This window comes from Lissotriton helveticus, assembly GCF_964261635.1.
Source record: "Lissotriton helveticus chromosome 1_1 unlocalized genomic scaffold, aLisHel1.1 SUPER_1_unloc_43, whole genome shotgun sequence".
NCBI lineage: Eukaryota > Metazoa > Chordata > Amphibia > Caudata > Salamandridae > Lissotriton > Lissotriton helveticus.
Window position 1 is genome coordinate 715,494 of NW_027611685.1, and position 22,028 is coordinate 737,521.

Genomic DNA, 22,028 nt, shown 5'->3' on the forward strand with positions numbered 1-22,028 from the left:
CCAGCGGTTGAGGCCCAGGGCACAGCCCCCTCGTAGAAGGCAGACGCAGAGGCCGCACAGCAAGGCACCCCACGCCGCTCCAACCTCTCCAGAAAGACTCACAAGCAGGGCAGTCGGCACTCCGCAAATCAGAAGGCCCTCATGTGGAAGCTGGGGCCCTCTGCCTCAGCTGTGACAATGTGAGTCCGGGCGCATGTCCTCGGTTGCCTTCAGGGCAGGCAGTGATGGCAGCTGGCAACGTCCAAAAATGGAGATTTCACCCGTACCGGGGATTTGCAGCCCCGTCGTTACAGGTAGGAGACCCGAGTGGATTCCGCAAGCTGGCAGACAGCTACTGCAGCAGGGAGACTCCCAGGGTCAACGGGGATATCAGGATGACTCAAGTCCCGACTGAGAGCTCTGCTACAGTACGACCGCATGTTCAGCGACAAGCCACGCCCCCATGGGGTCCTTCACCTTATCCCCTCAGGTAATGGGTTGGATAATCCCTTGGGGGGAGTCTTGGCTCTAGACCTACACACACTTTAGGTACACTTAGAGTAGTGTTCACATAGTAGGAGTATGCTAGTTTACTGCCTTTTTATATGCATGCATGTTGGACCTGCGATGGGCAAGCCCAGCACAAAGGGGGTAGCTTGGCTCAAGTGACAAGGCAAGTGAAGGCTGTAGTGTTAAGCCGGCTCTGACCCAATAATAACTCCTTGTACATCCACACCAAGAAGAAGGACACCACACCACTGCTGTAGAAAAATACGATTCCTTTATATAAAAGTTCTTTGTTGTAAATAGGGTTGACTGGGAAAGCACATATACATTTCTTTTGGTCATACAGTTCTAGTAATAAATAGTATTAATACATAGAATAACTTCAGGAATGAGTATCACAATAAATATCACATTAAAAATCAGAATAAATATCAGAATAAATATTGGTTCATTTAAATAAACAACCACATGTTTCTTCTGGTATCGCTGCCACCAATTAAATACTTTAGAATCATTACATCTGCAATACGTTTCAAATGGGAAAGATAACTCTTACAGTTTATGCTGTTTTCAATTACCAGGTATACGGCTTCTCTGAGCACAAAATAAGGTTTGGGACTCTTTAATAATCACTCAAGGCGTATGCGCGTATATCTAGAAGGCAAGGAAACACAGTAAATACATCATTTGCACTCGGCGGTCCCGGGATAGGATCTCTGCTTGGCCGGTGAAGTCTATGAGCGCCTACGGGCTTTAGCACCACTTGAGCACAGGCGGCACCAGTTCAAAGTCATTAGGCTGACGAACGGGCTGCCGGAGAGGTCACACAACCTTCGCGCACAGTCAAGTAAATGCCGGTTCACAATTCCTTCACAACGCTGCATTCACTATGAGGAAACGGGCCCACCTCACATCGGCTGCAATCAAGATACGATTCAGTCGGGCACAGCACTCCTCTCGTTAGCGACGGGGCTCTCAGGGGCTCCACGGACCTCCCTCCGACTTCCGCATTCAGGGTGGTTCCCGCCCACAGCTACAGCTCCCGGGTCACTGGGAAGTGGCAAAGACGCTAGTCCCGCCCAACGAAGGCCGGCCTTTCCCCGCCGCGGCGCACCACCTCACCTTCAATCTGCGCAGGAAGCGCTCTACGCTGGTGGGGCTCGGAGACGTCCGAGCTCCCCTCTAGAGGCACCTGTCGCGAAGGGGGCACAGCTGACGATCGCGGCGAACTTGCTCTCGCCTCGCGACTCGATAAATCGACCACAGTTCACCACCGGGAGGGACGGAGAGGCACACGAATCTGGCCACAGTCTTTGGGGGCAATGAGGCACTCGCTGGGCAGGCGCTGTAGGCGCTAGATCACTTCTCACGTAGCTGACTGGAACGCCAGTCAGACACAACGCCAGCAACCCTTTGCTGCTCTACTGCCTGCGCTACCAGCCGCCTCAGGGGTCAACAGGGCAGGTGTCAATCTGGTGTCAAGTCTGGAATCTCTTAATCTCCTCTTCTCTAGTCTAATCTAAAATGGCCGCCAGGGACTGGGCCTTATATAGCCAGTGCCCTGGGGTACTGGAACGAGCCAGAAGGTTCTAGAACCTTCTCTGGCTGTGACAATGACATGGCTCTCTTGAGGGGTATTTAGGACACTCACAGCCACCGTACTGGGGTTCTAGAGCAGCCATTTTGTGTACCTGAGGAAAATAAAGGAATTCCTGTCAGAAATGCGCGCCAAACAAAGGGCGCCAAAACCTCAAAAGGCCAGGGTTCATGAAGGCTCCAAGGGGAGTCACTTCACATGAGGAAAAAGGGTGTCCACCATTTTTAGTTCATTTACACAGGTTGACAACACATAAAAAGTCCTGGTAGACAAATAAAAAGCGACACATTTTTGGAGGTACAGGGGAACAAAAGAAATCATAGTGGTGAGGGGACTCTCAGAAGCAGACGGGTCTAACACGTGTCCCCCCCAGCTGAAAGAGGGGAGAGCTACCCAACCCCTTGGGAGTCCTCAACACTAAGGCGGAAATACCTGGAGAGACCGTCTGCATTGGCGTGGTCAACTCCGGGCCGGTGTTCCACCCGAAAGTCCATTCCCTGTAGGGATTTTCCCCCTTCATTTGCATGAGCCAACGAAGGAGTCGGTGGTCTGTCTGAACAAGGAAGTGTGAACCAAACAAATATGGTCGCAGCTTCTTCAGTGCCCAGACCACCGCAAAGGCTTCCCGTTCGATGGTACTCCACCTCTGTTCCCGGGGAAGCAGTCTTCGTGACAGAAAGACCACGGGCTGATCCAGACCCTCTTCATTGAGTTGCGATAGCACCGCCCCAATGCCAATGTCGGATGCATCTGTCTGGACAATTAACTCTTTTGAAAAATCTGGAGCCTTCAAGACTGGAGCTTTACACAATGCTTGTTTCAGAGTGTCGAAGGCTCGCTGGCAAGCCTCCGTCCAAATGACTCTCCTGGGTTGCTTTTTGGCCGTGAGTTCTGTAAGGGGTGCCACGATAGTGCCATACCCCTTCACGAATCGTCTGTAGTAACCTGTGAGGCCCAGGAAGGCTCGGACCTCAGTCTGGGTCTTGGGGGGTTTCCAGGCCATGATTGCCTCAATCTTCGCCTGAAGGGGCTGCACCGTTCCCCGGCCCACCAAGTGTCCTAAGTACACTACCGACCCCTGTCCAATCTGACATTTGCTGGCCTTGATTGTCAAGCCAGCCCGTTCCAGGGTCTGGAGAACGGCTTGCAAGTGCTGCAAGTGATCCTCCCAGCTGCTACTGAAGACAGCTATGTCATCCAAGTAAGCAGCAGAGAATGACTCCATCCCGGTGAGGATCGTGTTCACCAGCCGCTGAAAAGTGGCAGGAGCGTTCTTGAGCCCAAAGGGCATGACGCAAAACTGGTAGTGTCCATCAGGTGTGGAGAAGGCTGACCTTTCCTTGGCTCCATTAGACATGGGAATCTGCCAGTACCCTGCAGTGAGGTCAATGGTACTGAGATATTGGGCAGCTCCCAACCGGTCAATCAATTCATCCGCCCGAGGGATCGGATGAGCATCCGTTTTGGTTACCAAATTTAGTCCTCGGTAGTCCACACAGAATCTCAATTCTGGTGTGGTGCCAGGTGGGGCAGCTTTAGGAACTAACACCACTGGGCTAGACCAAGGGCTACTTGAAGGTTCGATGACTCCTAGCTCCAGCATCTTAGCTACTTCGCTTTGGATACTGGCCTTCACCTTGTCAGACAGCCGGTAAGACTTTGACTTCACAGGTGGGCTGTCCCCTGTGTCCACGTCATGGGTATACAAGTGGGTCTTACCCGGGACAAGGGAGAACAGAGGAGCGAATGACCCCAAGACCTGGCGACATTCCTCCTGCTGCTCAGGAGTCAGGGTTGGCGAGAGTTTCACTCCGTCCACTGACCCATCCTTTTCTTGAGACGCAAAAAGGTCGGGGAGAGGCTCCGTGTCCTCTTCCTCCGATCCGTCAGTCACCATAACCAACATGACTTCGGGCCTCTCGTAGTGGGGCTTGAGGCGATTGGCATGTAACACCCGATGCGGATGCCGAGGGGTCTTTACGTCCACCAGATAGGTAGACTTGCCCTTCTTCTCCAATACCTCGTAGGGGCCTGTCCAACGATCCTGGAGGGCACTCAGCTCTCCAGGCTCCATCACCCACACCTTCTGGCCAGGCTCCAACTCCACTGGGTGAGCGTTGTGGTCATACCACGCTTTCATAACTGCCTGACTGGCTTCCAAGTTGTCAGAAGCTTGCTTCCACAACTTAGCCATTTGGCTTCGGAAGGCCAGCATGTAGTTCACCACATCCTGGGGAACTTTCCGGGGAGATTTTTCCCAGGAGTCCCTCACCAGGCTGAGAGGTCCACGTACAGGGTGCCCGTACAAAAGCTCAAAGTGGCTGAAGCCCACTCCCTTTTGCGGCACTTCCCTGTAGGAAAAGAGCAAACAGGGTAGGAGGACGTCCCATTTCCTCCGCAGGCTTTCGGGTAGACTTCTGATCATACCCTTCAAGGTTTGGTTGAACCTTTCCACAAGACCATTGGTCTGTGGGTGATAAGGAGTGGTGAACCTGTAAGTCACTCCACACTCCTTCCACATGGCCCGCATATATGCTGACAGGAAGTTGGTCCCCCTGTCAGACACAACTTCCTTGGGGAATCCCACTCGGGTAAAGATCCCCATCAGGGCCTTGGCCACTACTGGTGCAGTAATGGTTCTCAGAGGAATTGCCTCTGGATACCTTGTGGCGTGATCCACCAGGACCAGGATAAACCTGTGACCGGATGATGTAGGTGGATCTAGGGGCCCAGCAATGTCGATGCCCACCCTTTCAAAGGGGGTGCCAACGACGGGAAGTGGTTCCAGGGGAGCCTTCAGCTTCGTCCCTGTTTTCCCACTGGCTTGGCATGACACGCACGACCGACAGTATGTGTCGGACGCCACCCTCATTCGAGGCCAATAAAAGTGGGGGACAAGCCGGGCAAAGGTCTTGTCCTGACCCAAGTGTCCTCCCAAGGGAATCTCATGAGCCAACTCTAATAGGAAGGCTCGGTAACACTGTGGGACTACCAGGGCCCGTGACAATCCGTGCACTGGAGCCCTGGGTTCACTGTAGAGGAGACCATCCTCCCAGTAAACACGATAGTTCCCAGACTCGTTACCTGCTGCCTGGGCTTCAGCCTGTTGCCTCAGACCCTCGAGGGTGGGACATTCCCTTTGTCCCTTGCTCAGTTCCTCCCTGGATGGTCCTCCTTCCACTCGCCACTCAGCGGGGATAGGCAAGTCCTCCAACGGAACCATGTCCTCCTCCGCGGACTCCGGGTCCACCTCCCCAGGTGGCCTATCCGTCTCACGGGGCATGGACATCGAGGCAGGCTCCTCCTGTCCTCGAAATGTTCCCTCATCAGCAGCTGGGTGGGCCATTGTTCCAGGCTCCAACCCACGTGACTTCTCCTCCCGAGCAGCCGCAGACCTGGTACTCACACAGGCCCAATCAGGTGTACCCAGCATCTCAGTATGAGTCCGGTATTCCACCTCCTTCCAAGCATTGTGCTTCATATCATTTCCCAGCAGACAATCGACTGGCACGGCGGGGCTTACGGCAACTCGAAGTGAACCTGCAACCCCTCCCCACTCAAAGGGAACCTCGGCCACAGGATAGTGGCCCATTCTGCCGTCAGCCATCGCGGCTGGATGAACTACGCGTGGAATCACCTGCTCTGAGGACACCAGATGACTCCTTACCATAGTCATACTGGCTCCTGTATCTCTCAGAGCTTCCCCTCTATGGCCATTGATGGTGACCCATTGCCCATACTTGGTAGTATTTGAGGGCACCTGGATCTTTGGAACCATCTCCCGATCACCGAGGGACACTAAGGTGACACCCGCCCATTCCCCCCCCTTAACTAAGGGCATCTCCTCCCCGAGCGCTACACTAGCGACTCCCGGGGCCTTTCCTCCAGTGGGAGGGGGTGGTCTCTTTGGGCATTTCACGTCTCCCTTATAATGTCCAATACCACCGCACTCATAGCAATGGATAACCCTTGGCTGCTGACTCTGGCCAGGATTAGGGTTCTTCTGCGGGTTAGCCTTAGAAGTGGAGAAGAAACTTTTTCCCTTAAAGGTATTTTGGGGGCCTCTGGAGAACTCCTGCTTCTTGTTATCTCCCCCCTCTTTCTTCTGGGGAGTGCCCTGTCCGGACTTCTGAGAATCTCCTCCCGTCCCCTTCGTGGACACTCGGGTACTTGCCCAAATGTCCGCCTCCTCAGCAAGCTTACGGGGGCAAGTAAGTTTGCTGTCTACCAGGTGTTGCCTCAGCTCGGGAAGACATTTCTCGTGTAGATGTTCCTTGAGTATCGGGTCGTACAACCCTCGATAGTCCTCCACCTCATTACCTTGGACCCACCCATCCAGGGCTTTCTTGGCAAAATCCAGGAAGTCAACCCAATTCTGTGAGCTCAGCTTGTGGCTGCCCCTAAACCTTTGCCGGTATTTCTCGGGGGTCAACCCAAACTTCATGGCGGGGTAATTAACCTGTTCCTCCCGGTCTAGGGCCAATAGGGCATCCCTACCTGTCGGAGGCATGTACCGGTATAATCCACCACCCCAATGCTTCTCATGGATCCCATGGGCTCTTAAGGAGACCTCATAGGCTGCCAGCCACTTGGCTATGTCATCTCCAGCGGTATAACTGGCGACTATGTCCTTGGGTAAATGGGGCCTGGGCTCCCTGGCAAATTCCTTTGACTCGACACCCTTCGGAGTGATGTTAGGGGCCTGGAACTCGAGTTCTCATAGCTTGAACTCGTGTTCCAACCTCCTCCCCTCCCTCCTTTCTTCCAACTCCATTTTTGCTATTTCCCACCTTAACAGTCTTTCCTCTCTCCTGTCAGCTAACTCGGTTTCTGACAACCCTCTCGATGACACACTGCTGCCCTCCCGCGAGGTTGCCTTGGGGCTGTTTGACATCTCACCCACCCCCGGGGGACATTCCGCAGTCCTATCAATGACAGTACCTCTGTCCGATTCCTCCTCCTCCACTGTTCCCTCCGTGTGTGCTTCCACCCATGCTCGCAGACTAGTACGGAGCTCCTCTCTTTTGGCCCCTCGCCTGACAAACACTCCCCTCTCCTGACAGAAATCCTTGAGCTGTGCCACAGTATAGGTCTCCAGCTCTGACATTTCGAATTCCATCTTGTCAGTGAAAAGTGTGGACCACCACCCCGAAGTAGGTGACCAGGATAAGAACTTTGAGGGTCACTTCCACCCACCTCCAGGAAAGAATTTGGAAAAAGCAAAACGTTGAATTTGAGGGCCGCTAGGAGAAAACTCCGGGTGTGTACCTGTGGTGCACACTGAATTATTATGGGGTTCAAAAGAAGCACGGCTCGCAATCCCACCGCTGAGCACCAATTTTATGTTGGACCTGCGATGGGCAAGCCCAGCACAAAGGGGGTAGCTTGGCTCAAGTGACAAGGCAAGTGAAGGCTGTAGTGTTAAGCCGGCTCTGACCCAATAATAACTCCTTGTACATCCACACCAAGAAGAAGGACACCACACCACTAGTGTAGAAAAATACGATTCCTTTATATAAAAGTTATTTGTTGTAAATAGGGTTGACTGGGAAAGCACATATACATTTCTTTTGGTCATACAGTTCTAGTAATAAATAGTATTAATAAATAGAATAACTTCAGGAATGAGTATCACAATAAATATCACATTAAATATCAGAATAAATATCAGAATAAATATTGGTTCATTTAAATAAACAACCACATGTTTCTTCTGGTATCGCTGCCACCAATTAAATACTTTAGAATCATTACATCTGCAATACGTTTCAAATGGGAAAGATAACTCTTACAGTTTATGCTGTTTTCAATGACCAGGTATACGGCTTCTCTGAGCACAAAATAAGGTTTGGGACTCTTTAATAATCACTCAAGGCGTATGCGCGTATATCTAGAAGGCAAGGAAACACAGTAAATACATCATTTGCACTCGGCGGTCACCGGGATAGGATCTCTGCTTGGCCGGTGAAGTCTATGCGTGCCTACGGGCTTTAGCACCACTTGAGCACAGGCGGCACCAGTTCAAAGTCATTAGGCTGACGAACGGGCTGCCGGAGAGGTCACACAACCTTCGCGCACAGTCAAGTAAATGCCGGTTCACAATTCCTTCACAACGCTGCATTCACTATGAGGAAACGGGCCCACCTCACATCGGCTGCAATCAAGATACGATTCAGTCGGGCACAGCACTCATCTCGTTAGCGATGGGGCTCTCAGGGGCTCCACGGACCCCCCTCCGACTTCCGCATTCAGGGTGGTTCCCGCCCACAGCTACAGCTCCCGGGTCACTGGGGAGTGGCAAAGACGCTAGTCCCGCCCAACGAAGGCCGGCCTTTCCCCGCCCCGGCGCACCACCTCACCTTCAATCTGCGCAGGAAGCGCTCTACGCTGGTGGGGCTCGGAGATGTCCGAGCTCCCCTCTAGAGGCACCTGTCGCGAAGGGGGCACAGCTGACGATCGCGGTCGCGGCGAACTTGCTCTCGCCTCGCGACTCGATAAATCGACCACAGTTCACCACCGGGGGGACGGAGAGGCACACAAATCTGGCCACAGTCTTTGGGGGCAATGAGGCACTCGCTGGGCAGGCGCTGTAGGCGCTAGATCACTTCTCACGTAGCTGACTGGAACGCCAGTCAGACACAACGCCAGCAACCCTTTGCTGCTCTACTGCCTGCGCTACCAGCCGCCTCAGGGGTCAACAGGGCAGGTGTCAATCTGGTGTCAAGTCTGGAATCTCTTAATCTCCTCTTCTCTAGTCTAATCTAAAATGGCCGCCAGGGACTGGGCCTTATATAGCCAGTGCCCTGGGGTACTGGCACGAGCCAGAAGGTTCTAGAACCTTCTCTGGCTGTGACAATGACATGGCACTCTTGAGGGGTATTTAGGACACTCACAGCCACCGTACTGGGGTTCTAGAGCAGCCATTTTGTGTACCTGAGGAAAATAAAGGAATTCCTGTCAGAAATGCGCCCCAAACAAAGGGCGCCAAAACCTCAAAAGGCCAGGGTTCATGAAGGCTCCAAGGGGTGTCACTTCACATGAGGAAAAAGGGTGTCCACCATTTTAAGTTCATTTACACAGGTTGACAATCCCATTTTGTAATGCCACAGGTTTGGGCCAGGCGCCTTGTAAATAGGTGCCACAAACCTTGTGAGCAACTGGGCGTCAAGGAACATCTAACCCCATGAGACAACACATAAAAGTCCTGGTAGACAAATAAAAAGCGACAAATTTTTGGAGGTACAGGGGAACAAAAGAAATCATAGTGGTGAGGGGACTCTCAGAAGCAGACGGGTCTAACAGTGCATATATACAATTGTTTAGCACCATGGTAGAACTATATCTACTATTTTCTCCTTTGGTTCTTGTAATCATGTTTATCTACTTCTGTCTCATAATCATTGCAGCACACATATTTTATGCAAGAATAACATTGGTTCAATAAATATTATTGAAAATGTCAAACTGTATTCTCTGTATGTTTCTCTGAGAACAAGTAAGCAACAGTGACTGAGTGAAAGGTATTTTACTCTTTCCATGCTCCCTGAGGAGTCAGGGTTGTCATGTTCAGTGGTTACCAGAAACCATTCGCTGCCTGGTAAGGTTAGGGAGGCTTACGGTGGCGTTGTGAGCGAGCTGGTCTATAGTCAAACATGTCCTGTGGGGGTGTCCGGAATCAGTCTTGACAACTTACTCTTAGGTCATGTTGTCCAAACAATACGCGGGTCCTACAGATTGGTAGGAATTACACAAAATGGCACCACCTACATCAGTTAGGCTCTTATTTAATGGTCAAATCTGAGTAGTTCTGTCAAGCTTTCTCAGAGATCCCTACTCACATTTTAACCGGATTCGCCCGTAGTGGAAAGGGAAACATATCCGTCTCAGCTGAGTAGGTATACCCTATATATTGACTGTAGGTTAAATCAAGCTTAGAGGATTTAAAGTTCCCGCATTGTAAAACAACAATCTCTATAAAATATCAGTTAAATACTAATGCTGTGACAATGACTGAACAGGATGAAAATATTGAAGAACAGCTAGTTGGACTATATATTTCAGAAAATTGCAGACAGGCAGTTACTATGAAATTGTTACAACATGGCTTCCCGGCGACAAATGGAGATGTTACCTTACTGGTTGAGGCACACAAAGCTGACAGAACAGAGGTATTCTGTTCTTGGGTTAAATTCCCACCTGCAGATGCACACACATGGTTGTTTCATGAATACATTGAAGATGAACCACCTGATGAGTATTTCCCATATGGGGACTTAGAAGTCCTATTAACTTACCAAGAGCACATTAATTGTTTTAAAGGCACCCAATCCCATACCACAAAACATTTGAGACTCGGTCCGCTCAGCAGAGAAGGAGCGACCTGGCTGGTCTTAGCTTCATACACACACCATCCAGACATTGATGCTTTACCATTAGCAGGAATGTGCAAACTTTACAGAGATTTAATAAAAATATACAGAAATCGAATACAATACATAATGAGAACATTGACAGTCCAACCTGCAGGGATGCTCTGGCTACACATCCACACATGGCACCACAGGTATTAGCCCACAAACACTAAATGCCATTATGGGAAAAGTTCCCACCCCAGGAGAAAATCCCATTCTAGATAGCACAAAAAACAGCACAGTTTGAAGCAGTTTTTCCCCACACAGGCACTCAGGAAAAACACAGAATATTGACAATTGGCTTGCCAATGGGGATGGCTCCCCAGTTAGAAGATTGTGCCACTTGGGGTACAATTTACTCTGCCGTATAAACCAGAACACATGATACCCATTTAATAGCAGTTATACCAGATGTACTGAAACAGATTCAGAATGAGTATCGGGCAGAGCCTTCCTTAGATCTAGGGCTGAAACTCATGGACAATTTTGACCAGGTATGAGCAATTATTTTGAGTAACATAATAGGGCAGGCAGCAGTGGTGGTTTTACGCCAACGCCTGAGGAAATTTACTCCTGCTCAGCGGGAGCACGAATTGTCCAAGATTATCGAAAATAAATATGCCTCTCTAGGCAAAGATAATCTGGGAGCCAAACAATTGGAAACCAATAGCTAAGAGTAGTTCTGCAAAAGATAACTCTAAACAAGCACCTGATTCTTCAAAGTAGTAATGGGATAATAAAAAAATAAAGCAAAACACAGTCACAGGACCACACCGAACAAAAAAACAATTTGCAATTTGAGAAAGCGTGAGAATATTAGAAAGTTTGACAGCTATCAGGATACTGATACAAGTTCATCTCGTTTCTTTCAGGAGACATCCAAAAAGCATTAGGAGAAAGCCGGACAGTCAGAGTACAGATTGGAAGAGCGAGTCAAGCTGAAAAGGAAGACACATTGCACTTTTGGCTACATCATTAAACAGGAAGACAAGCAAAAGATGTCAAAGCTCAATTTAAAAAGAAGAAGGTGGTCAAGATTAAAATGATAAATACCCAGGCTACTGAGGCCTCTGCTTCATAACAGGGAATGGGCAGTGACGATGCTGGACAGCGTTTCAGTAGTCACCATAGCTCGCCAGAACCTGATGGACTTTCTGGGGGTAGTAGCACTGAGTGAGCATATCATGGTGGAAACACCTGATACAAGAATACATGTCCATATCGTTTATATGAAATAATGGTCCAGATGGAGGAGGTCATACCTAGGAAAATAAAGGGTCTGTTTTGGGAGAACCTGACTTATGGTTATGACAATCTTTTGGCTGAAAAGGGTTGGCGACCTGAGTTCGCAATGGATTGCCCAATGGTAGAATAAGTTACTTTACCTGCCTTCTCTGGCCTCGTACCAGAATCAGTTAAAAATTCTTAGCACAGGAGTTGCTGTTAAATCTGGCTCCTGCATTTTACCGCAGTCATGTTGGGTGGGATGGTGAGTCACCGCATCATGAAATCCCATTAAAATCAATTCCTCAACCGTAGAGACAGTATCCATTTAAACATGAGGTAAAGAAACAAGTTAGGGAGATCTTATATCTTAGGGAGGTCTTAGATCAACTTGTGATGAATAATCCCTTGTTTCTGTAATGAAACCCGATAATTCATATTATTTAGTCTTAGATTACAAACATTTAAACACGTACACAAACATATTTACAGTACGAAATGCACACAATGCCGCACCAATGAATAACATCGTCTCGAACAACTCTAGATATCTTAAATGGATTTTTCTGCCAAAACATAGCCCTGGAGGCAGATATTTGACAGTATTCTCAGCGCTAGGCTCTCACTGTCAATTTTGTTGAATACCCCAGGAGTATAAGAATAGCTCTGGGTTGTTCGCAGCCAGGGAAACAGAGTTTCTTCAAAAGTTTAATAAGGAGGCATTTTCTTATGTAGATGAAATATATCTGCTGGATAATGAATGAATGGAACACTTGTCTAGGGTAAACCCAAAAATACTTGAATAAAAAAAATAAAAAATTGCCCACATCAGTGTCCTATTTGTAAGGTACGAATTGTCAAGTGAAAAAAAAAGCCTGGTGGCAAAATCTTTAGATATATGTGCCCTACTCCAACCTCTTACAAATCTGAAAAGACTACAGTCCATTTTAGGATTCCTGAATTTTGACAGGATATACATTTTGGATTATGCAGAAAGGTTGAAACCTTTCTATGACTTAATTATATCTGATTTGTTAGTGCACCATTGGACACAGAAACATACTGATATCCTATGTTCCGTATACGCTGACATTTACACACATGTCAACAGGACTAACTTGGTTATTTGCATAGTCACTGGACTTACCGGGTACACCTACATCACTTTCAATGAAGGTGATACAGTCCCTTTAGCATACAAATCACATTTGTACACGAAAGCTGAAATGCTTTTTACACCCACTGAAAAAATACTCATAGCAGTACAAACTACTGTAGTGAGAGAGAGAGATAAGAGATAGAGAGAGAGAGCACTAGCGCAGGGAAAACACATAATTGTCGTGACCCTGGTTCTGACCCTAGAGGGTCATTACAAAGGCAAACATCCCAAATGCTAAAGCATTACATCCAAGATATTTTAAATGAGCTAACTCTCTCAGTGCAATATACATAGATTACAGATTCGATTTGACATTACAAACCTATTCCTGCAGTACAAACTAGAATATCCTCTGCTAAATGAAATTATGCCTCTAGACAGATATAAATGTATCATTTGTACCGAGGGATCTGCCCATGCAGCCTTAGAAATGAAACCGCAATATTCTGTGGCATGTGCAATTGTGAAAAGGCGCATGCAAGATGGAAATTTCTTTCTGGGAAAACACTCACACGGTCTCTACTAAAAGCCCTACTGGCATTATAAAATATGGATCCTGAATTACCCACACTTATAGTGTGTGACTCAACTTATTGTGTCAAGTTTCATAACTAATATGTACATTATTGGGGCAGAATAGATTTGCGCATTAAAGTACAAGATGCTCCTGGGTACAAGTGGCAAAGCTGAAAGAAGGCCTGCCACAGGCTCATGTTATTCATACTTTGAGTCATCAACGTGCTGGCGTTCACATTGAAGGGAAGTCAATGGTGGATAAAGCAACCAAGGCAACACTTCGTTTTGCTGCAGTTACTGCAATAATTTGCTCTAGTACAAGGATAGACGGAGCAACTATGATAGCTGTCAATTCCACACACAACAGCTCAGCACTTCCCAAAGGCTTTCCACTCAACTACTCCAACAAGTTAGATGAACAAAATATTCCATATTCTCAAATTCCAGGAGTGGGGGATAGAGTAATAACAAACACTGATCACAGATTGGGATTGATACTGGCTGCACATGAGGGTCTGAGTTCAGCCCATGCAGGGATCATTGCTACAGTTTCACTAATAAATCAGTTCTATTTGTGTCTGGGTCTTACTAAGCGGAGACCAATGACTTTGTCCTCAAATGTGACCTCTACCGGCAGATGAAGGCTCCACCATAGAACGTCCACCAGAAACACATTTACTGATCTCAGACAAACCTCTCCCATGTGTATATTTGGATCACTATGGGTCCTTATACTCAGACGGGCTTCCAAGTACATCTTGGTGGCAGTAGATTCATGCTCTAGATTCCTGTGGGTTTGGCCCCAGCGTTCGGCTGATGCTCTAAGTGTTATAAAGAATTTGCGAGTCTTTATCGCAATATACGCAATTGGCACACTACATTTTGACCAGGGACCGGCGCTACAAACACAGCAGCTGAGCTGGTTCTGGGCTTAAAAAAATCAATGTCGATCTTTAACAAACTGGCCAAATTGCACCGGCTTCGTGTCCTGAAAAGATGTCAATTTATAGCACTTAATGTCATAAACGCTCTACAGTCAGGGGGTTCATTCATATATGTCTTTGCTTTTTACCTGGTATTAGCTGGCCGAGGGGTGAGATCCCACTTTGCTTTGCTGCGTAAAGTCTCTTAAGTTTAGGAAAATCCAAATAGATGCTGCTCTCTGCCTGTGGTGACTGCAGGTACCTGGAAACAACTCAAAACCTTTCTGTTCGTGTTCAGGGGCTGTGTGATTTTGATACTTATTTGATTATACTAGTGCCAGGACTCATCTATCCCGAACTAACTGTGCAGCGCTATATAAATTGGCTCGGACATCCAGTCGTAAGCCATCAATATCTGGGCAACAGATCGTTGCAGCTATAGACACCCTAGGAGGGGGAAAGACTCCGGGATCTGAAGGTCAGGTGTAGAGTTTTACAAAGCTTAGAAACAAATACCGGTCCCACGTCTGCTGGGGGTGTTTGCTGAGGCATTGAAGGCTGGTGTGTCGCTGCCGTGTATAAGTGACGCAATCATATCAGCACTCCCCAAGCCTTCAACAGACCCGGCTAATTGTACCTCTTATTGCCCTCTGTCACTACTTAACAGTGATAATAAATTCTTGCCTGAGGTGAATCGACTCGGCTATCCCTCCTACTAGAGAAAATAGTCTCCCCCGTACAGTTGGGATTTGACCCACATTTAAAAAAAAAATTATTTGTAGAGTTTTATATAGCGTGGACTTGACCCTTGGGTATCAGAGCTCTTCACAGTTACATATGGAACATTTGTGATTCAGTGCGATTGGTTACATAAAAAAATCCTGTACAATATTTTCTTATCAGTTTCAGCAAAAACAGGAGCATTGCTATATAAAATATTCATGTACAAGACATTCTTATCCGTTTCAGCAAAGTAACAGTATTTTGTATACAAGGTTCTGAAGTGCTTTCTGTGAGTTCTACCACAGGACTGGTTCATGATCGACGTTTGGTATTTAAATGCTAAAGAGCAATCTAGCCTTATGGAAGGAATTTGCTCATTAGCAAGCTCTTCGCTTCCTTCTTGAATGTTGCTATGTTTGGAATTTTTCTAATGTTTGGAGGGAGTGAGTTCCAAATTCTGGGGGCTGCTCGGGAGAAAGCTCTGTCATATGTTTTCTTCTTCCGAAAGATGGGTGGTTTAAGCAGCAGTTCTCTGGTGCTCCTAGCTGGTCTGCTTCTTCATGAAAGCTCTATTTTCTGAGCTAGGTACCTTGGAATTTTGTAGTGGAGCGCTCTGTGAGTAGTACATGCCAGTTTGAATTGAATTCTGGCTTCGTAAGGTAAGCAGTTTAATGCTTTCAGGTGTAGTGAGATATGGTCATATTTTCTGGACCCAGTAATGAGTCTTGCTGCCGCATTTAGACAAGCTTTTAGTGGAGCTGTGGACATTTTTGGGAGACCTGCTAGAGTTGTCCATCCATATTCAATCCTTGAAATAACTAAGGGCTGGACTGCTAGTTTGAGGTCTGCCGTGGCGATGAGAGGTTTCATTTTTCTAATATAGTTCAGGTGAAACCGGGCACTATTTGTCATTGATTTGATGTGTGCTTTCATGTCTAGGTTCTTATCAAGCGTGATTCCCAGAGATTTTGCGGATTCAACTAGTGCAGGGGTGCAGTGTAGTGCTGTGATCATTTTGGTCCATTCTTTCACTTCTGTGGGTTTCTTCGGTGGTGATATTAATAGAAATTCTGTTTTTGTGCGTTTAGTTTCAGATGATTACTAGTTAGCCAATTTAATGATATCTTTAAGGCCTCATTCTATTTCTTTATGTCGTCCAGTGATGTTATCTTGATGTATATCTGAGTGTCATCTGCGTACATGTGATAGGATATGTTTGCGTCTCGGAGAATATATGTGAGGGGTTCGACATAGAGGTTGAATAGTGAAGGGGATAGTGTTGATCCTTGAGGGACTCCAATTGAATTTGGGCATGACAGGGAGAGCGTCTGGTTGACTAGGAATCTTTGAGTTCTGTTGTGGAGGAAGGATTCAAACGCTTTAAGAACAATTCCAGATAGACCCATCCTGTCTTGCAGCCTGGCTAGCAATTTTTCATGGTTTACCGTGTCAAAGGCAGACGACAGGTTAAGAAGTACTAGAGGGCAAGTTTAATTGTGGTCGAGGGCTTGCAGTGTATCATCTACTATGTGTAGGATTGCTGATTCTGTACTATGGCCAGGTCTGATTCCGGATTGACAGTCGTCCAGCAGCTTGAAATTGGCGATGTGGCTGTTCAGTTGATTTTGTACACATTTCTCGATTAGTTTGGCAAGTATAGGAATATTGGTTACTGGGCGAAAGTTATTTTGCTCTGCCAGGTCCGATGTAGGTTTTTTGATAATGGGGAGGACTTGACCTGTTTTTAGGCAATCTGGTAGGATCCCTTGAGCTAGTGAGGCATTGATTATCTTTGTCCATACTGGGACGACAATATTATTGATTCTTTTTAAGCATTTAGAGGGGAGGGGTCATTGTGGTGGTTGTTAGGTTTGATATACGAGAGAGTTTTGTCAATAGTATTCTGGTCATATAGCTTTAAGGTTGCCCATTGTGCATTGTTTTTCAATCTTATAAACAACAATACCTCTGACACCATAGATTACGCTCTTTCTTGTTACCACAATAGTCCCTTTTATTGACTTTGGGTTTTAGAAGTATAATTTTTCAGTTATTTCACTATTTTATACATTGAGAATCTCCTTCATTTCAAAATATGTAATCACCTCTCCTGGATTCAATTCTGTACACAACATATATGTACATAATTTATACAACATATATACACTTAGATCATTTCTTAATGCAACTTGGAGTTTTTAAACTTGAGATAAATTCATCACAATTGAACATTACACACAGAATCTCCAATAAGTCACAAAATCAATGCAAATTGTTTTTCTCATATTTGTCCTACTTAATTTTACAAAAAAAAGCTACACCGGGACCATATCCTTTTTTGCCCTCAGCGTCACCTAATTGTGGAGTCCTATATAGGGTCGGAGAAAGTTCAAGCTCATTATTCAGTGGAAAACAAAGTCCATTTCACTGTACATTTGCTATAATGAAAAAATCTGTTCCCTTTTTTGTAGCTTTTACACTCCAAACCACTATTGATGCCAACGCGTTTCGACCTTCTCCTGTTAGGACCAAATTATTTTTTCTGAGGTCTTCTTCGGGGCTGAACACTATTGTAGTATTGTTTTTCAATCTATCATGATCTTTTTTCGAGGTATCATTGTTTTGTGTTGGTAGTTGACTATGAAGGTTGTTGGTTGCCAACCTGGGCTCTCTTTCTAGCTTGTTGGCCTTGTCAGTGAAGAATGTAGAGAATTATTTGCAGCTCAATTGGGTTTTAGTAGTTTCTTGTGCAGATTTGGCCTGCTTATTTGACTGTTGCTTTAACATCTTGAATAGTTTCCGCTGTCTGTTTTTGGCGCTGTCTAGTTCCGATCTAAAGAATTCCTTCTTGGAGTTGAGTACTTTTTTGTTGTACTCGTTTCTGATCTTTCTGAGTGTTTTAAGCTGGGGGATGATGGCTGCTGTCTCCATGTTCTTTCTGAAAGTCTCAGTTTATGCCTATCTTCATTCAGTGTCTCATTAAACCATGGAATTTTATCCTTCTCAGATATTCTTTTTTGTTTTAGTGGCATGGTGGAGTTGACTATATTCGTCATTGACTTAGTGTAGTGCTCAGTGAGTTTGTTAGCGTTCAGCAAGTTGTTAGGCGGATTTAGTTCCTTCTCACATCTTGCCATTAGTAACTCAATATTAGGATCTTTGATGTCCTTGGTCCATTTATTCAGTTTGACAGGCTGCGCGGTTTTGCTCTTTTTTATTGTGGGTGTGGAAAAGTGAATTCTGCCATGTTCTGTGTCCCTACGCGTCCTCCATCATATGTTATGTGTGCATGATTAATATGCATATGTATTCCCCATGTTTGATTAAAGACGCAATTATAGTTGTGTCCACCCCTAGTATGCCAGTTTCCAGTTCTCGTGAATACTATGAATATCAGGCCTATGTAAAGCTACGTTGCCACGTTTCTCAGTGTGCACGTTATTTCATTGTAAAGTCCCCGTTTCTAGGCCTCAAAAGGGCCCGGACACCAGATTCAGCTCCTGTCTCCTGAGCTCTCGCTGAGGAGCGATACAGCCCCCACCTGTATCCTCGACCCTTCACTTACTTCCTGCCTCGCAGTGCCCGGTTCAGCCTGGCTCTGCCTCTGAGTCTGCCAAGAGTATGTTATGGTTCCAGTTATCAGTTCAGTCCTCCTTCTCTGCATTCCTAAGCTACTGAACCGCATCAATAGTTTCCGTCATTGTCTAGCCTTCACGTCTCCATATAAGAGAAATACTGCATTTAATGGTCATTTCATATTCCTCATCACGCACTACATGTAGAATAATGCATGCTCTAACCTTAGAGTCTGTTGGCCCTTACCCCGATAGCTTTTGGATTCTATCAACATGTTCTCTAAACATCAGATACTAGATACTGCTTAGGTACATGTCGCTCTGACTCTCCAGACTTCAGTTTCTGCTCCTAGCACAGAGTTCATAGCCCCCAGCTTCTCCTAGTAACACGTCATTGCCAGTTTGCGCGCACCATCAGGTTAGAGGTCCCGGCTCCTTAGGTAGCCCCCTCCATGTGTTCGCCCCATTCATGACATATTCTGTTACGTTTGCATCACATGTCTATGTATACGCCCTGTTACACCCATTTTCACCCTTATCTTTCGCGACTGCTACGCGTCATGCCTTCCGCTCCACCCACTGCTACGCCTATTGCAATGTAATGCTATGTGTTTGCGTTATGTATATATGCTCACGTACTGTTATTAAAAAGTTATCCCTTGTCCAGATCCAGCCCCCGGCAGCGCTGTCGGGCTGTCGGGCCCTGCCATCCTATTCCTGTGCAGGTTGTCCTGTTCCTGTCCTTATGCTGTATTAAACCTGCAAAACTCCTACTACCTCGAATCTTGACTCTTATTTATTGAGCTATCTGTTAATCATTTATGCATTCAAAAAGAGAGGTATTATTTATTTATTTACCACATAATGGCGCCCGAAGAGGGACTTGCCCTTTCCCCACGCGCCGGTGAAGCCATGCCGGCCCCCTGACCCTCTGCAGCCGTGACGGAACCATACCGTGCACGTGCAGATATTTCTGCTTCAAGTATCCCTCAGGCCCACGGAGGAGACGGAGGAGGCGGTCCAGCATCCAGACGAGGCGGTGGAGGAACGCGGCGAGTCCCGACCAGAGCCCAAGCCAAGAGTCCAAGGTCCGAGGTATCCGGAGGTCCACCCGTAACTGAAGTCCGAAGTTCGTCGTCCGTCGTCGTAGCAGTCCAGACCAGTCCGAGGCCTTCCGTTCTTGCTGCCCGGTGAGTACCATTACTGGGGTAGTATCTAGACAGGGTCAATCTAAATTGACTCTGGTCCGTGGGTTGGTGGTACCCAGACTCACAAACGAAGTGTTCACCTAGGTGGATACGGGTCTTGATGCGTCCCTTTTATGGGACCGGTATGTTCCGTACTGTTTCAGCAGTGCATCTAGTTTCTGTTCTAGTCAGTTCTGTTCTCGAGAAAATTCATGTATTCTGTTTCCTGTATTCCGTATTCCAGGTGGTATTCTGTTTGAACTGTTGTTCATAATGTTCTTCATGTATTTTAATGTCGTGGTATGAGTGCGAAGTGATTCTCGTGGTTATTGTGTATTGTATCGTGTCCAGATTATAGTTCAGTCATGCCACTCTTTTCGAAATTACGTCAGTTAAAAACCAGAAAAGGTCTGCTGGAAGCAGCAGTTCCTGTCCCGCCTAGGGACAGTCCAGGTCATTTTATGTATCAGAAGCATGGCATAAGCGCCATATTATACCTAGATTTATGGGTAGAAGTATACCAAGGAGTTAGAAGAAAAGTATAGGTGGCCCGTATCAGGTACGTGGGATGCCGAGTGCATCATGAGAGTAGAAGAGGCATTATGGAAAAAGAAAGCCAGACAGTCACAGAAAGATGCCATCGAGTTATGGCGCAAAGAAGCTCATAAAAGAACCGAAAAAGAAATCAGAAAGTCAGAATTAAGTAGAGAATCCTTAGAACGAGCCCAAGAAAAGGAATTAATCGAGATAGGTGAACGAGTTAAAACTGAACAGTCAGATAGACAGAGGAATGCCCTCATTAAGGGTATGTACCCTCTTCTTGCCGAGGGCTTGCCAAAAGCGACCCCGGAGGCATCCAGTAATTTTCCGCCACCACTAGTTCCAACCAAGCTACGTCACAAACCGACCGCAGCTGATATTTTCATCTCGTCCTATTTGGACGACACAGTCCCAGAATATGCAAATCCTGTTCTCGCTCCACCAGTCCCTGTAAATCAGGCACTTCCTGTTCTTCCAGACACCGGGGCACCCTTTGCAGTACCTGCTACGGTCCCCCCGGTCCAGCCCGCCATACCAGTCCAGCCCGCATTTCAATTTCCCGCCCTGCCAGGACGAAGAGTATCAGTCGACGATTCTAGTTTAGGAGCCGCGGGGGGAGGTCCTCCTCAGACCCCGCTGCCACACAAGCGTTTAACATCAGTCGAATTACATGCGCAAGCGTCACAGCGTACGCCCAGATATCAGTCTGTTGCAGAAATAAGAAAAGCCCTTAATGAATGCGGCTATGATCCAGTCCCAGGCGAGGATAGTATGGTTTTATATTCATTACGCGTAAGAAAGGTGGCCGAGTATCTAGTCACCCTACCGAATATGAAAGAAGATCTAGACAGAATATATCGTTTCATCCGTACAGGGGATGATCCAGAAAGCATTGGCGAGGCCATGTTTCAAAGGAAAGCTGAGATCCAGCTCATGATATTAAAGTTTCTGATAAATTGCCTAATAAGAGAACAAGATCACCCGTCCAAAGATCCGGCTGAAATGAAAATCCTGACAAAGTGGAGTGATAATATAGCCGAGGGTAAGCACAGGACCATCAGTGCTATGGAGAGTATGTACAAGAAAATCCGTAAAGAAATAATAAGGTTACACGAACAACGTAAAGCAGCACACGTAAGCGAGAAAGAAAGTAACTCTGATCCTGAAGAGTTAGACGACGAGAATCCCGCCAGAATAGCGTATGTAGGAAAATCTAGATTTCCAGATCGCCATTTACGCCTAGAACACAAGTCTACTCTCCATCATCCAGCACCAGAACAAGGTTCCCTAGAACAAGTATTTCAAGCTACCGATCACATTCTGAAATCGCGAATCGGTTATAGTGAGTTAAGTACCATGCATGAACAGGAACTAGCCCGATCAGCAGTCCGATGGATTACTGATTCTACCACTTTTCCAGACGAAATAGTGGCACAAATGTTTCTGAAATTGCCCCCAGCCGAGCAGCGACTGGTGGGTATGTATATGATCCAGCACCTCATTACTCTGTATGAGGGTCAGCACTCTGATCCAGGTCCGTTACATGATATCCTGAACGAGTTACTCCAGTATAGATGGAAAGGTCTAGGTACCGATTTAATTAGTGTCATTCTAGAACAGCGCCACAAATATAGAACGTTTCTGAACCCGCATTTTGTTCATGTCTCACCCCCAGAAAGTAAACCCT

General features: G+C 46.8%; 1 pseudogene; it reads left to right on the top strand.

The window, feature by feature from the left end:
- The window catches only part of LOC144806073 (uncharacterized), a 107,675-nt pseudogene that overhangs the window by 4,372 nt on the left and 81,275 nt on the right, over nt 1-22,028 (top strand).